Raw genomic sequence first — 18265 nt, forward strand, 5'->3', positions numbered from 1 at the left:
TTTGCATCCAAATACTCAGAGGACGTCCCTGTTTCTGATACCGTGCATGAGCCTATTGACAATTTCCCTGTCCCAATAGTATCCCCATATTATGTGCTATACTCACTTCCATGTGAAGTAAAAATTAGGTTTGGGGGTAATCCTCTATTTCAGACAGTTTCAATGTCACCATATTTTCATAGCATAATTGTGAAGCTGTCGTTTGTAAATACTGTATTTTGGGTTGATCCCCAAATTTTCAGGCTGTTAATCTTTGGGGATCCATTTCTGTACATTCCAGTAGGTATATTTATTTTATTTTTATTTTGGTTTACTTTTTGCATTTCCCATCTTAATATTTGCGTTGGATGACTCAATTACATTGAGGACAATGTAATGTTTAAGTGTGGGGGAGAGGTTAACTTTTTACTTTATTTTTTCAGGAAATTCCTTGCAAATCATGACCAGCTGTGTAGCGGGTCTGTTCCTATTTTTCGCATGTTATGACCAGCTGTGTAGCGGGTCTAAAAAAAATAAAAAAATTAAAAAGAAATGAGAAATATAAAATGAAAAATAAATAAATAAAAAAAATAATATATATATATATATATATATATAAAATAATTTGATTGTTAGGGTTATGACCAGCTGTGTAGCGGGTCTTTTCTTTTTTTGCATTATATGACCAGCTGTGTAGCGGGTATAATAAAATATATATATAAAAAACATATGACCAGATGTGTAGCGGGTCTCTTTCTCTCTTATTATATGACCAGCTGTGTAGCGGGTCAATTTTCTGTTTTGCTCGAGGACTAGCAAAATGCAAGAGTGGGGGAATTTGATGAGCACGAAAGTGAGGAGCATTTTCACCCATAAATACATTAGCTGAGACTCATTTTATTACTAATAAACTTATTTTAGTTGTTTTTGGAAGTATAAGTTCTTGTGGAGAATTAACTCGAAAAATGTTATTTGCACCCGGAGGACACGTGTTATTCGTACTCTCAGTTTTGGATAAGGGGCACCTCAATTACTAAGGGACACCTCAATTTATAAGGGGCATCTTCTTTACTATTTGCACCCCGTAAGGCAACTGCTAAAGGGACACCCGTACATGATTAGGGGGAGAACATCTTCTTCCCAAATTCAAAATCAGAAAATGGCGGGAAAAAAAAACTCTTGTCAGACTGTGAAATTAGGGTTCGTGATTTGAAGACATTTAAGGGAGACTAAAAGGCTGCAAATTATTAGGATGACTTGATTGAGCCTCACAGGCCTGGTGATGGGTTTGGATTCGATTAGAATTGGTTGGAATCACCGTTGGAAGAAAACAAGGAATGTTATTCTCGGGTTTATCCCGGAAATATTTTCTTGGATTTGTGTGGAGTTTAAGTCAGACTAAGTCACAGAAATCGGTTGGATTGGGCTTGTTCGAGTCAAACAGGACTGATAATTGCTTTTGTTTCGGAAAAGGAAGGATATCTTCTTGATTTGATGTTAACAGGGGAAGGTTAGTGTTACGGGTTTTTTGATGGATTAGTTTTGGAAGTTAAGTGCAAATAATGGAAGCATATCTTCTCTGAGATTTCGTTTTATCCCTGGAGGAGTTTGGTTTGAATTAAAAGGCGTGTAAGAGGAAAGGGAATCAACCGAATATCAAAACTTTATGTCAAAGAAAGAACAAAATATTTTGAAGTGAATTCAAAGATTTTTTGGAAGAGATAATATCCTGGAAGTTTACTTTGCATTGATTAAAATATTTTTCTTGACAGCATGTTTACGTGCAGCGGTTAAGGAATGGATAATAAAAATCTCCGGAATTTGCAGTGAAAAAGGAAAGAAGATAGTGGGAATTAACTCACCTGATTTGAGTTCATGTGGTGTATAAATACGATTCTGAGGAAGCTGAGAAGGACATCGAGAGTTGGGAGAGGCTACAGAGCTGAAGAGGAGAAGTTGCAGAAACTTCTCTGCTGCTGCAGAGAGGTAGAAGATGGAGAACACAGACGACGCTACGGGTATGTCGTTTTACAACTGTCACAGTTCAAGGCTTAGTGACAGTTTTTCTACGACAGTTTCCTAATATATTTTCTGTAACAGCTGCTTTGCAAATTGTAACGGTGAGTTTGTAACGCCTGTTAAGCGTTGCAAATTCCTGGTTTATGTTATTATTCTCCTTTTCTTCATTGTAAACACCATTTGAGCTATATAAAAAATATTTTGAGAGTGTCTACATCATGAGTAGCTAAATCCCAGCACTGGGACGACGGAGGAAGTCTAATTTCATACATGGATAAAATTATTTTATTCTCTATATGACTTTTGCACTAATTAAAATAGAATTATGATTTTGATTAATTAGTTGTCATTTCATTTAATGGGTCATGCTTGCTTAGATGTGTTGATGTCCCATACTTAGGATTTACAACTAATATTTTGAGAATCTATCTTGTCAAAAATAAGAGTCCATGTTTTTATTTATTGAGCTAGAATTGTTGAAGGATAAATAATTGAACTTGATGATATGAATTCGGTGAAATCCTAGTCCCAGTAACTCTCGCTTTTATTTATCATTTTCTTTAAATCTTTAAATTAATCTTCACAAGTCTTAGAGTTGGAATCTTTATTACTACAACGACAATCAAAAACATCTTCAAGTTGGACATGCATATGTTGCCTCGTTAAAACCTTGACAAGGAAAACCCAGTGGGACAAAACCTTGATAAAGGAAAAAGAGTACAACGCGATAAGTCCAGTAAATGCACATTTTATGGTGACGCTCCCTATGATGAGTACTTCAGTTAAATCTTGGCTTGCAAATTTTTGAGTCGCAACTTCCCAATTTGGTGAACGTATTTATTGAATGTAGAAGATTCTTGTTCTTTCGTGAAGAAATCACTACTTGATTAAGTTTTCTTTTGTGTAAGTATTCTAACAGTAATTTTCTCGATCTGATTCTTTAAATACATTGACGACTTGTGTCTTGGGTTGCTAGATTCTCGGAGATGATTTGCAGAAATAGTTGATGTAGTTTCTTCATCTAAATGCCAAGATATAGATACATTAGTGTAAATGAACAAAAATGCATTTGTTAACTTATTGTATGGGGTTCATAGGGACATCCAAATTTCTAGGAGATGGTTATGTTGATTTGATTTAATAAAATGTGGGCATCCATTAAATAACCAAAATTGATAGAATTCCCCCTTGGATGACCATCATGTTGAATTAAATTTCCTTAGTAAAACCTTGCCAATAAAATCCAATGGGAAAAAAATTGGACGAAGGGAAAAGAGCACAATATCAATATTTTAAATGAAAATCAAATGTTAATGAGATGTTGCCTGGTTAAAACCTTTTCAGAAAAACCACATGGGACAAAACCTGAAACGAAGGGAAAAGAGTACAACTTTTGACGTAAATATGAATGCTAACCCAACTATATGAGTTATACAGAAGACAAGCGTCAAAATAATAACTCTAGTCTATCTCAAAGACGAGTTTAAGCTAGCATAATTCTAACTGCAGATTATGCTAGCTTAATGCTACGAAAGCGTAGATTTTGGTGTTTTTAATGACTCCTCAATAGACCCATTAAGTTGATAGCATCAACTAATTGATCTGGATTCTCGGTTTTATACCAAATTATAAAAACAAATAGAGGATTGTTCGACCTGACATAATCAAATCAGGTGGCTGCTAAATATGTTCCCAACCACATTTTTTGTGTAAATGTAATGGAGTCCTTCAAGGACTACCATGCCAAAAGCATCAAACATGGAGAACAAAATTTTTGAATCAATCCTTGGGTCTAAGAAAAAATAGAACCCTCAAATCGTTTTACAACGAACATATTTCTCAGACAACACACTATGACTACACCAACCAGTTTGTAATAGGTTTGACAATTTTAAGGTGTTAAGTCTTGGATCAAAGTTGCGTTAACTGAGAAATTAATCCAACCTAATTGGATTGTATGCTAACCAATCACGTATGTCAATATTCCTCTGCAGATGGGTTAACAACCACCATCATTTATTATTTCAGTAGCTACTGTCGACAATGTTAACTAACTATGATCCCACGCAATTCTCAAATGTATGCATATCTTGAAAAATTCATAGAATTACTGGTACCAGCGCCCGCAGGCATTATAATCTCCACATCTTCCAGTGAGGAGATATGAACTATGAGAATGTGGATCTTTTTGATAGACTGTATTGGAGCACTCTATAATCTCTTATAAAATGCTACATTTATTATAAATGTGACTGGATTTTCCTTCCAAGAGGCACAAGCATATTAAAATCATAATGAAATCTTTTCGCGACTTATTTGAGATGGCAGCCTTTTTCGATTTGACCATGACGGGAGAAAAATATAACTTTTCAAGTTAATGGACACAAACTTTTATTAGTGTATAATCTCCCCGTGATTACGGCGGAAATATTTTCATCTCGTATACGAAAACTTCAAGTTTCATAAAGTATTATCCGATTATTTGAGACATATACTCATTATGAAATGTCTTTCGACATAAAAAAAAATTGTAATCTTAACAGACTTACATATTTAGCATCAACCATGGATTATTTTTGCTTTTGCAACACAAGCAAAAATAAAAACATATATGTTAAAACCTGAAGCATTAAAAATATGCAAGCAAATCTTCAATAACTTCGTGACCTCAATGACCAACGAGATAAAAAATTAGTCGAAGTTATGGACACTTTCTTATCAACAGAAATTAAACAAAGATCAATATAGTCACTGCAAGGACTAATAATATAGGCTAACAAGCTGGGTGCGCACCCTTTGATCTTTAGTGTCCAATTCCAACTACAAGTGGAACTATTTTAAATTTTGGAGATTTACCATGAGCGAAATAAAACATGCTCAATATCTCTTAGTAATTCTTCTTGGTGTTTGCAATTGTTAATATCATATAACGATACTTTATATATCCCTCTGGGATCGATAGGGAAAAACCAAAAAAATTGACTTATATGATTCTTTTTAAGAAAATAAAGAGATCATTTTCTTCGTTGGTTAAGGAATCCATGGTTTCCCGTAAGAAATGGAAACCAATGGTTTATTAGTAGGTAAATAAAACCATGATTGGTAAAGGTTTGTTTAGATGATCATCGTCAAACTACGGAAAAAAATATTGGTTAAAATTTCTTAGAATGCCAATTTTAACATCTTCCGCAGAACTGATGGAAAAAACCAATACCGGTTGGTATGTACGATACACCAAAATTGCATCGACAAAAAGAAAGAGAAATGTCGACTTAGTCATCGCATAGGGAAATCCACTTCGTGGTTGGTAGATGGTTTCTTGTAAAAAAAATAGAAACCGATTATAAAAATCATATGATCTTCATCGAATGGACGAAGATACCAAACTTAATTGGTCGGAGGTTTTTTCGGTGATTACAATTTCATTAAAAAAATAGAAACTATAAAATCTTTCAATTATTTTTTCTTTCTCTAGAGAAAAGATCAGAGGAGAAGGGAAAATAACTTTATCCGGTAACGTTCACCATCCAGGCACCCGCATATCATAAATAAATACCATAGATTAACCAATGGATTTTAGGTGCACAAGAAAAAAAAAAATCTTCCGAAATAACCAAAATGGTATCCTCCAAGCGGACCTAGCCAGAGTTCCGAAGATATATAAATCTCAGAAAAAAAAAAACACCATGATGTGCATAGATAGAGAATGCGTCAGTAAAATCAGCCATATTAATAGTAATGTAGCTGGAAAAATAATAATAATTCATAATACTGTATTTTACAATTAAATAACAGACCGTCACAGCCTCATCCCAAAAGGAGTCGGGTGCCAATCCAAATGTTTCCGTATGGCCTCTTTGTTCATGAACATGAAATAATAAAACTGAGTGTTTTTCGATCAGATGGTTAGATTTAATGGATAAGCTATATTAGAATGATAGATAGTTAGATAAGTGTTTTTCGTCAGATGACATCAACAGTCACAAACCAAAAACATACTGATGAATACCAATTTCCTTGGTGTTAAAAATAAAAGAAAACGAAAATCAAGGATCGTAAATCAATCACTAAAAGTATGGCGGACAAAAAAGGACCAAGGATCGTTAATTTTTTTTTACTCGGTCAATAAAATAGATTAAAAAGTAAAAGCTGTACAGGTCCTAGGATATAATGAGCTAGCTATGCCTATTTAAAACGGAAATAAACCTCACCCGGCCATTCTACAGAAAGCATAGAAATTGGCCTCCCCTCATAAAACTCAAAAATGTCCTCATCTAGCAAACATGCTTGCTTAGCCGAAGCATCTGCAGAAAAATTAACTTCCCTATATTTATGAATATAGCGAATATTAGAGTAAAAACTCCTCGCCAATCTCCACTTCTGATTTAATTGCCAAGGTAAACCCTCATTTTGGAAAGCTTGAATGCAACTCATCGAATCAGATTGTACACAGATACTCCTAAAATTCCACCTTCTGGCCAACATAGCACCATATATAACTGCGCACACTTCCGCATAAAAGTTTGTCTGCAGTTCCAGGCCAACGCAGAGGACACCCAAAACAGCTGCGTTTGCATCACGAAAAGTAACTCCAGCACCAGCCGGGCCAGGATTTCCAAGGGACGCACCATCACAACAAATCATGATTTCATCTTGATTAGGAGGACACCACCTTACCTCAATTGGAGAAGAAACTTTGCACGATCTATGCCTCACTTTGAAATAGTTCAAGATGTGTAAATCCTCAATTGTATTATTCATATGGCCCTTCATCCTTATTGAGTTATCACGAATTAACTGATAAACTCTACCCTTAAAACCTAGCCAATGAACAACAACATCTTCAAAATAAACTTTGTTGCGCAGCCTCCATAATTTCGTAGTGATTGCAAGATTAGCTACCAACCACAGATCCTTAATCATCCTGCTGCACCCCTTAACAGCCTTATACGAAGCCATCAAATCTTCTCTTGGTTGCAGATTAAAAATACGAGTCGCCCAAGCCCAAATTCTCTTGGCAAATATGCACTGCCAAGTAATATGGCTCAATACCGTCTACACAAACGACATATTGAAGGAAAACACCTTCCAGTCTTCTTAATGACATTATGATCACTAGCACAACACTGCTTTCCCAGATCTTCCAATATTGAACACTTACAGTAGGGTGCACAACTGGCCGAGAAAACAAAGTTGCAGTTGGCAGAGTTTCCGCATTCTCTCTAATGGCAGCCTTTGCAGATTTAACTGAGAAGACTCCTTTGTTATCTAAATCCCAAATCTTATAAAATCGCCCCCATCAATAATAGGCAAGTTTCCAACATCAATATTGAGCCGAACCATAAAATCCCGAGTGCTTTGAGGAATAACCCAAGCACCATCAAAAATGATATCACTAACCTTAGCCTTAAAATCATTAGGGCCTTTGGAAGTAATACCTAATCTCTTCGCAATCGAAAAATCACCAAGCCAATTATCAAAGAATAAGGAAGTATTAGCGCCATCACCTATAATTGTTCTAGTGTGTTGCTTCACAAAACCATAAACCCACCGATTCCAGGAAAAACCGTAAAACCCAGTTTGTAATCAATCAAAACTCCATTCAATTTGAAGTACTTCGCCTTCAAAAATCTGGCCCAAGTCTTGTCGAGGCACGAATTGAAATCCATAACTTCATAAGCATAGCCTTGTTAACATCAACCAATCTTCTAAGGCCTAGACCACCTTCACGTCTTGAACAACACAGATTGTCATACAACACCGTAAAGAACTTACGTTTTTCCGCATCACCCGACCAAAGAAAATTCTAATGGCCCTCTCAACCTGTTTAATGATATTGCAAGGCCATTTATAAACAGCCATAAGTGAATAACATAGCTATCAATCACCGATCTGATCAAAACCAGTCTAGCTTGAAAAGATAAAAGTTTACCCTTCCAACCAGCCAACTTGTCCATAATCTTTTCAACTACCTTCCTGACATGGATGTGCCGCACAATGCCAGGTTTCATTTGAATCCCCATATATTTATCCGGAAATAAGGCTCTTTCCATGCCCAAATAATTAGCAATAGCAATACTCCGAGAATAAGTGCCATCGCCATAATAAAATTTGCTCTTCACATAATTTACGCACTGGCCTGAAGCCTTCTCATAGACACCAAGCATAGACTTCAAATTTTGCAAACTATGAAGATTACCTCTACAGAAAACAAGAATATCATCCGCAAATAGAAGGTGTGTTGGAGCCACACCTTTCTTACTAACCATGTTGTGCATACTTCTATTAGCAAACAATTTAGAGAGATTACGACTCAAAATATCTTCAATAAGATCAAAAATCAAAGGTGAAAGAGGATCACCTTGGCGCAACCCTCTAGTGATGCTAAAGAAACCTTCTGGACTACCATTAATTAGCACAGAAATCCTTGCCGAACTAAGAATATTATGAATCCAAGAGCACCAGGTTTCAGAAAAACCATATTGACGGAAAACTTCAGTTATAAACTCCCAACTTACAGTATCAAAGGCTTGAGCAATGTCAAGTTTTAAGCCGACATTACCAAAGTTCCTTGGCGTAGAAATCTCATTAATCAATTCAGACGCAAGAGCTATATTTTCATGAATGTTCCTTCCCTTCATAAAAGCCACTTGTTCTTCAGAAATCAGTCTATTCAGAACCGTATCAAGTATGGTAGCCAAAAATTTTGTAATAATTTTGAAGAAAAAATTACTCAAACCAATAGGCCTAAAATCCTTAATAGCATCCGACCTTGTGTTTTTTGGAATGAGAACAATGAAGCTAGAATTAATGCCATTAGTAATTTTCCTCATCAACCAACAATTTTTAATGGCACTAAAAAGATCAATAGCAATAATATTCCAACAATGTCTGTAGAAAGAACCCGAGAAACCATCTGGGCCAGGCGCCAAATCCGCTCCCAAGTCAAAAACAGATGGCACAACATCCATAAAAGAACTCTCAGGGACTGAGATTCTTTCATGATCAAACTCAAACAAATTTGGATCAATGAAAGCCGCTCCACCATTAAACTTATCCTTATAGTGATTGACAATATAATCTTTAATTTCATCCTGCAAAACCAAAGTAGAGTTAGATGAAATCCGAAGTTCAGATATTATATTTTGGCTTCAGCTCATACGAATGCTATTATGAAAAAATCGAGTGTTTTGGTCACCATCCTCCAACCAAGTAACTCTTGATTTCATCTTAAGCATTACTTCAAAATCAGTCCGCATTGCATCCACAATATTCTTGGCATCTGCCACCTTAGTGAATTGGACTTCATCCGCCGGATCTAAGTCTAGAAGATCATTTTCATATTCAAGACTAAGTTCAGCCTGTTTCAAACGAAATTGAACATCACCAAACACAGTTCCGTTCCATAGTTTCAAGACTTCCTTCAAACGTTTTAACTTCCCAGAGAAACAAAAGGAGGCGCACCAACAAGGCGCAAATTCCAGTTATCTTCTACTAGCTGCATAAAACCCGGATGATCAAACCACATCTTCTGAATTCTAAAAGGAGCTCTTGCCGGCCTTGGACTGTCAAAAGCAAACCCAAAAAGAGGGGAATGATCTGAACAGATCCTTGGCAAAGCTTTGCACCTCCAATTTTCATATTTATAACTCCAAGCATCATTCACAATCGCCCTATCATTCCTTGAAACAATACGACGATCACCACTTTGACAATTAGACCAAGTGTATTTTTTGCCAATCGAATCCGCTTCCACTAGCCCATTATCAGAAATCCAACTTCGAAATTCATTCATATAAATACTTAAAATTGGCCTACCGCCCTTCTTTTCATCCAGACGAAGAACACAATTAAAATCTCCAAGCAACAACCAAGGAATAAATATAAAACCACACCCCAATTATTGCCACAATAATCTCATTGTAATCGGATCACAAGATGCATGAACAGCCGTAATCCAAACACCATCAAAGTCTAAATTAATTGCTTGTTTAGAAGAAGATAAAATACCTGGTCTTTCCAAAGAATTCTTCCACAGAACCCATATGTTACCTTTTTCACCAGCATCCTCATTTGTGATAATATCTTCATAAAAATCATCCAATCTCAAAGACCTAACAAAATGTGTAGTGCAAAAAACTTTCGGTTCTGCAATACAAATGACATCAGGTTTGTGCAAGTGATAGAGCTCCTTTAACTTGGCTTTTGCACCATCTTTGGCCAAGCATTGAGCATTCCAATAGAAGATCCTCATTGATTACCCCTATCACGTAGAGGGCTTGCTGAACCCCTTAATTTCATCTTATTTCTTGTTTTAACATGGCTAGTACTCTCTGTAGGTTTAGTGCCCGGTTTCTTTTTTGGTTTAGCTTTTGTAGTGCCAGCCGCTTTATTTTCCAAAGTTTCTTGCTTAAATTTGTCTGATGCTGCCTTCTTTTCCCGCTCTTCTTGATCCATCGGAGCACTCCATTCAAGCTTCTTAGATTCAACATTTACAGGATTAGTACTTGGTTGTGAAGTATCAGGAGGAATATCAGAAACAACCTCTTCCGCCTCTTTTTCCTCAGTGCCAGAATCAAATCTGTTTGATAAAGTTATATTATCAACAGAATTTTCCAGAGATGATCTTCTAGATATTTTAGTAGCAACACTAAAACCAGCCTCGTCAACAGGTTCCAACACATAATTTGTAGGGAGCAAACCTGTAGCTATAGTTTCAACAAGGTTTTCAATATTATCTTGAACAAAATTGATCTCAGCTTGCTTCTTCTGCTCAAGGGCCAGATTCCTCTTCTTCAGAGATAGTTTTCTAAGAGTCTCAACCCTAGTATGCGCCATTTCTTGTTCAATTCTGGCCACCTCCGCATCTCTCTGCAAATCATAAGTCATTTTCTTCAATTCTTCAAGGTTTTTAATAGCATCGTGTTCTTCATCATCCACCAAGTCAACATCCTCAGAAGAAGTCGTGAATAAAACAACACTTAAAGCACCATCATTAAGCGTCTCCGCAGCAACACAATCATTGCGTTCAGAAGAAGCGGAATCTTTGCGCTGACTTGCATTATCTTTGCACTTCTCCGAATTATCACTATGCAGAGCATTATCAGACGCACCCACATTGTTAACTGGAGGAATAGATTCATCAACAACACTCGTTGAAGGGCTATCAATATATATATGGGTTCCAGCAAAAACCTTTGTAATTGGGACTTTCGTTGTTGGAATAATTAATGGTGGCGTAGTTTTTGCGTCCGATTGATCCACCAGATTTGGGACTTTATCCTTTGATATTTTCTCCTTCTTCCAAAATTTTTGAAGCTTGACAATCTCAGCTTCAATTCTGTTCTTGATCTCTGGATCCTTTTCAGCATCAACTTGCTCTTGTAAATCTCTATGTTTCTTAATACGACACTCAGCATTAATATGACCAATGGACATGCAGTGATCACAAAAACTAGGCAGATTAAGGATTTCATAATTTTGAACAAAAGCTTCCTAACCATATTCACCATTAATAATAATCTTACCAAGTGGCTTCGAGAAATCAATATCAATCAAAACCGCAGCAAAATAACCATACTCATAATTTAAGGTTCGCGGATCAACCGCACATGGCTTACTTAAACCTCTAGCCATTCTAAACAATGATTCATCATCCCAATATTCCCATGGTAAAGCTGGAAAACGAACCCAAACAGCAGCCCTTGTAACCTTGTCCAACTCAGGATCAAACATAGGTGTCCATGGCTCAATTTTAAGCTTTGCTCATTAATCTTCCACAAACCATCATAGCTAACCCTCTTGCGATCATCCTCATTGTATAACTTGATAACAAAATAACCTTTAACCCATGGAATAGATTGAACCGAGCCTCCCACTTCCATTGATTCAATAATTCCCTCTTAACAACATCAAATTTGAGTGTTCTAAAATCTAAGCGACCAACCAAACTAAACTTCCAAACAACTTTAATTCTAACATGAGTTTCACGCGGAATTGTAATAAAAACTTCACCTGTTGATGTTCTAACTGGAGGATGTGATAAAGAGTTCGCATCAATCTTAGAAAGAACATGAGTTCTCTTCTTAACTATGGATGCCCATGATCGATTACCGCCGTCACCCGCAACCATATTACCATCTACAACCTGTTTTCCAGACCCGCTAGAATTAGGGTTATAGTTAGAATTTTCCTTCGGCCTATAGAACTGTCGTGATCTTGATTTCGAGCGTGATCTAACATGGTTAGCATTGTTGAAGAAACGACCACGTGCGTGATATGCAGGCTGTGATTGTTCGCCTAAATCAGGCGGAACTTGATTTTGCGCCATGAACGCGCTAAGCCAGAAAACGTGAAACGCAAAGAAAGGGAGAAAAAACCGGAGCTCCTTTCCGTCCAAACCCTAGGTTTTGCTTTTTTACCGAGGATCGTTAAAAACACGAAACATAAGAGGTGTTAAAATTTCTGTTATAGACCACTCATGATCCCACTATTCCATATGAAAAAAATCCATCCAAACTGTGTACCTCCTATATATATACAATATTTTTTGTCCATTAAGAGACAAACCAATAAACCCATGAGGATCCGTTAAATAAGAATATAATAATCAAAAGAAAACCAAAAAACAACAATATTGGTTAAACCAGAAGAAAAAACAAAAAAAATTTAGATGATTTTTTTTTCTTTAGTGTTGGTAGTACGTGATAACGTAGTGTGAACAAAGTAAAAGACATAAAATAGAAAGAAGAGAAAGGGAAAAATTCTTATTCATCTATATGTTTACAAAGATTTGGGACACTATTTATAGAGTTTACATACTTGGTCCAAATAATGAGGTCCCATTAAAGTGGGTATCTACCTAATAAATTTTCGTATTACAATACTTAGCTTTTGAAAATGACATTTTTGTGTTAGTCGGCAGTGAAGAATTGGAAGGTTATAATCTGGCGGTGTTTAAAACCACACCTTATAAATATGCACAGTTTTAAACATAGCATGTAGTGTTTTAAATTCCGAGCAATTTTTTAAACATCGTTTCATATTTGATGCATGATAAAACACCACGATGTGTTTTAAACTCGACCTATTAAATTTGAGAATAGTTAAATTCAAATGGTATACTTACCATTCGAGTTTACTTTATATGCCATAAGTAGCTTTCTGCCATATCCATTATCGCTCCAGTATGGTATATTTACCATATTGTGGATGCTAATTTAGCTAATTTGTCCTGATTACAAATCGTCAAAAGAAACTAAAAATAACAATTAGGTTATTAATTTTGTAAGATTGTACAAAAACCATAGGGTGTTTTAATGACAAAGGGGGAACTACCGAACCATTTAAATTGGCGAGGTATGATATTCTTAATGTTAAAATGATTAAACTGATACTTAGAGACCTCTAATAGTTTAGGTGGTCTTTTTCTTTTCTTTTGTTTTGATACCATTGAACAATGGTCCCTACACAATTTCTTAGTTTCTTCATTTAGGAATTTTAAGGAAATTACAGTTCGAACCCCAACCTCCCTATGGGAGGGAGCATTGATGGTTATCAGGTGGTCTTTTTCAATTGTTGTGACTAAAAAAATATATCATTCTCAGGAGGCTTTTGAAAGCCAAATTAAATTATGATTAGTATATCACCGCTATCGGGTAACATACACAATGAATACTGCCCTCATGAAGGTCATGCCAATTAAGAAATTTGTACCTTTACTTATATGAACATTCAAGCCACATTCAAGCCTAATATAGTACTCCGTCCGTTCCATTTTATTTGATGTTGTAATGTTTTTTACGCAGATTAAGAAACAACATAGAGAGTAAATTTTTTTCCAATTCTATTCTTATTAATAGCTTCCTAAAAATTTAAATCACCTAGTTTTTAGTTTTAATATTTAGTATAAATTACGAATCCCGTTGCAAGTTACTTGGGATAGAGTATTTATCCTCCATGGAGTGGATTTAAAACTTAGAATAATTATCCACCTACTAATTTCAATGAAAATTAATGGTATGATATGATTCAAAAGCAAGGGCAATTAGTGAGAATTTGGGAAAAAAACTCAAACTCTCATCTATTTTGGAACATAAAAATAATCCTAAAACATCTAGTAAAATGGAACGAAGGGAGTAGCAAATATCCGAATTGCATAACTCAAATCCTAAAAGTAGAGATGTGGGAGGGAAAGAAATGCTTAGGGGAACGTGTGAAAAAATAGTTTCCGGTAGGGAAATTGTTTCTCCTATCGGGAACTCTTATCTCGATGCTTTTTAAATTAAACTTAAAGTTTGTGAAGAGAAATAAACAAAAAATATCGTTATCATGAATTATTCTTTCAATGGAGAAATAATTTTCTTTGTTTTCCATTTGGCTTGAATTTATATGCATTATACATGCACGATTTTATACTCACGTAATATTTTAAGGGAACAAAATTTTTCCCTCTAACACATGGTCTAATGAGTAATATTTTTTTGCTCAACAATATAAATTTTATTAATTTCAAAAGGGGATTACAAAATCACTAAAATTTCCAACAAAAAGGAAACCATAAAGAAGTAAAAACAAGAAACACTCCATTTTTGGAGATATACAGAGAGCTCATTTTAGTAAAATCTATAGTATGGTTGATTTTCAACTTCCATGCTATGTAGAAATGGTGGTCTTCTTGTGAATATAACAGATTCTCCTGTTGCCATATTAGCTGCTCTCTTAGCCATTGAATCTGCAGAGAAGTTCACTTTTCTGTAGCTGTGAACAAAAATCAAGAACTGCAACTTTTCAATGTTTTACTCCATCTGGTGACAGCAAACCATGGTATATGACCTGATGTAAAAGCTGTGATAACTGCTTTTGAATCAATTCTGAAGATGACTTCCAGTTTCCCATTCTTGATAGCCCATTCTCCAGCACATAATAAGGCCATAACTTCTGCATAGTAGTTTGTTGCCACTCCCAGTCCTCCTGCCAAAGAAAAAATACATTCCCCCTCTGAATTTCTTCCAATAAAACCATACCCTGAATTACCAGGGTTTCCTTTTGAAGCACCATCACAGCAGAGTAGAATCTGAGAACTGACTGGAAGGAAGAAATAAATTTCTTGGATTTTTGTGGAAACAGTTCTTCTACAACTCATGTTAAAATGTTTCAAAATTTGTAAGTTATATGACGTGTTCCACATTTTCCCTTAATTCTTTCTTCACTCTCAACTGTAAGTTTAAGAATTATAGTCTTGAGAACTTTATCATTGAAGCTTTCATTTTCATAAACACATTTATTTCTCAGAAACCATAGATCTCTCAAAGTTATAAAAGCAGAAGTCAGCCATATTTCCTTAACTGCAGGGCTCCTTTGCTTAGCAAATGTAAGTATCTCCTCAAATGATCTTGGATTTTTGAAACAAAACATATCACCTAGCCATTTCCACACAATTTCACTGTGATTGCAGTTCTACATTATATGTTCTATATTTTCTTCAGAATTTTTGCAGAATGAGCATCTAGAAGCAATAGTAAGATTCCTCCTTTTCATGTTTTCATCAGTGGAACATATATTCCTTTTCAATTCCCACAAATTACTTGAGATAGATGGATGAATTGAATGGTTCAATAGCTGTTTAGTCCACTGAAGTTTTGGATTCTTTCTCCTAATAGTTTCCACTGCTGAGGCTACTGTAAATTCTCCAGTTATGGTATTACTACAAATTATTCTATCATATTGGTTATCAGCAACTAGTAGTTCATTTAAATCAAACATCTCTAGCATTTCTGTTGGAATTACCCATTCACCATCCAGCAAAATGTCAGAAACTTTCATATTTGGAAATTGGATTAAATAAGGATTTTCAGGGAATAACTCAAACAAAGTCTTATCTTTTTTCCATTTATCTTTCCAGATTGATATTTTTTCACCATTCTTCACTATCCATCTTGAATGATTGTGAACATCATTTGCTACCCATTGCATACCTGGCCATACAGAGGATTTTTTATAATACTGAATCCAATCACCTTATGTGTCTTGATACTTAGCTTTAAAATATCTAGACCTTTCATCTTCTTCAGTTAGAATTTTCCAATATAGCTTCATTAACATGGCTTTATTAAGAATTTCCAATCTTCTCAGACCTAACTCACCTTCATCCATTGGAGAGAAAATTGAATCCCATTTTAAAGTAATTACTTTTCTTGTAGAAGGATCACCAGTCCAGAGGAAATTTGTGATGACTCTTTCACATTCCTTGAGTATTGATTTAGGCCACTTATATACTGACATTGTATATATTGGATAGCTGCTGTTTGAGGGTGAAAACGGTTTCTGCTGATTTTAGTAATTTCGGGTGTGTGGGTGAGAAACGAATTTAAACCCTAAATAATGTACTGCAAGGGAGTACTTTAGATTCGAGAGATCAATCTGTACAAATCCGGCCTAAACCGAGAAATGGCCGTTCCATATTTGCTTCGGTCACAAAGTGGAGGAGAAGGGTTGGTTTTGGGGAGGGAAGCAAAGAAAGTGTTGAGACCAGAATAGTTGATTCTGGAAGAGTAGTTGTTTTACGACTTGTTTCAGAAAGTGGGAAGCTAACAGATGGGAAAGCTAGCAAACGTTTTCTGAGTGTTGTATGCTCCTGACCAGAACCTGTTGTTCGGTGGAAATAGGTAAGACCTATTTATACAATTCGAAGTGAAATGTACTCTGGTCTCGTAAGAAATGGAAAAAGAATGAGTAAATGGGAGGAGGTGGTAACCGGTAACACCTGGAATTGATGTTTTATAAAAGAAAGTGTTTTACCATTACTCCCTGTATTTACTAACCGCCTTATCCTTATGACACTGTCTTGTGACGGGCGTAGTGTACGCCGCACGCTGTAAACTGCCAAACCAATACCAAATGAGCATCCCCCAGTTTGTGACATGTGTTGATGTCTCGAGTGTTTTCGTAGAAAACATGTAGCATGTTGTTGTTGTTTGGCAAGTTGAGCTTGGGAGACTTTCTGGCTCGGTGGTGACCTTCGACGGTCGAGATTTTGCATCTTGAGAGGAAGGGTAACCGTTGATTGTTGCAACCCTTCGTTTGGTATCTAGTGGCATGAAAGCATGGCCAGCATGGCTTTAATATATCCTAGTTTAGGCGTGGCCAAAAGCTAGGGTTTTGGCATTGTTTGGGAGCGACCAAAACTAGGGCTTGGCGTCGAGCCAAAGGTTGTCATCCGTTAGCTGGTCACCATGGACGGATAAGATCTGCGTCTTAGATGGAAATGTGGCAGTCTATTGTTGCAAGCCTTCATTTTGGCAGCCGTGAAGGGAAGGCAGGCATGGTATGGTTTAGGCGCGTCAAGGTGGCTGGCACAGCATGCCATTGGCACATGTGGCATGGTCGGCATGCCTTGGCGCAGTTTAGGCATGGCCAAAACTAGGGTTTTGGCGTTGGGCCAAAGGTTACCATGCGTTGGTTGGTGATCTTGGACGTCTAAGATTTGCATCTAAGATGGAAGGGTGGCCATTGATTGTCGCACGCCTTCGTTTTGGCAGCCAGCGACATGTAACGAGGCCGACATGGCTTTGGCTTGGAATCGTGGCTGGCATGGTTTGCCATTGGCACGGTGGTGCGGCTGGCATGGTTGGCATGCCTTGGCGCGGAGACGTGGCTGGCATGGTTTTCCATCGGCACGGTGGTGCGGATGGAATGCCTTGGCGCAGAGATGTGGCTGGCACGGCATGCCATTGGCACATGCGGCTGGCATGGTTGGCATGCCTTGGCGCGGATACGTGGCTGTCATGGTGGTGCGGCTGGCATGTTTGGCATGCCTTGGCGCGGAGACGTGGCTGACATGGTTTTCCATTGGCACGGTGGTGCGACTGGCATGGTTGGAATGCCTTGGCACAGAGATGTGGTTGGCATGGTTTGCCATTGGCACGGTGGTACGGATGGCATGGTTGGCATGCCTTGGCGCGAAGACGTGGCTGGCATGGTTTGCCATTGGCACGGTGGTGTAAGAATTTAGGGTTTGGTGTACGAAGGTGATGTCGGTCAATACTAAAGGTTCTGTCGTGGAACATGACACATGTAAAAAAAGGTACCCTGGTAATTCTTACATAGGCGTGTTGAATGATTCAATAAATGCGCTAGTGGTCATAGTGACGTCATGTCAGATGTAAGGTTTTACGATTTTAACCCTAAGCTAAAAACCACCATCAACAGTTGCATAAAACAAATTTCACTAAAGTCAATCTTTCTTGGAATGAAAGCAATCTTCCTT

The sequence above is a fragment of the Papaver somniferum genome, chromosome 8 (assembly GCF_003573695.1).
Source record: "Papaver somniferum cultivar HN1 chromosome 8, ASM357369v1, whole genome shotgun sequence".
Lineage (NCBI taxonomy): Eukaryota > Viridiplantae > Streptophyta > Magnoliopsida > Ranunculales > Papaveraceae > Papaver > Papaver somniferum.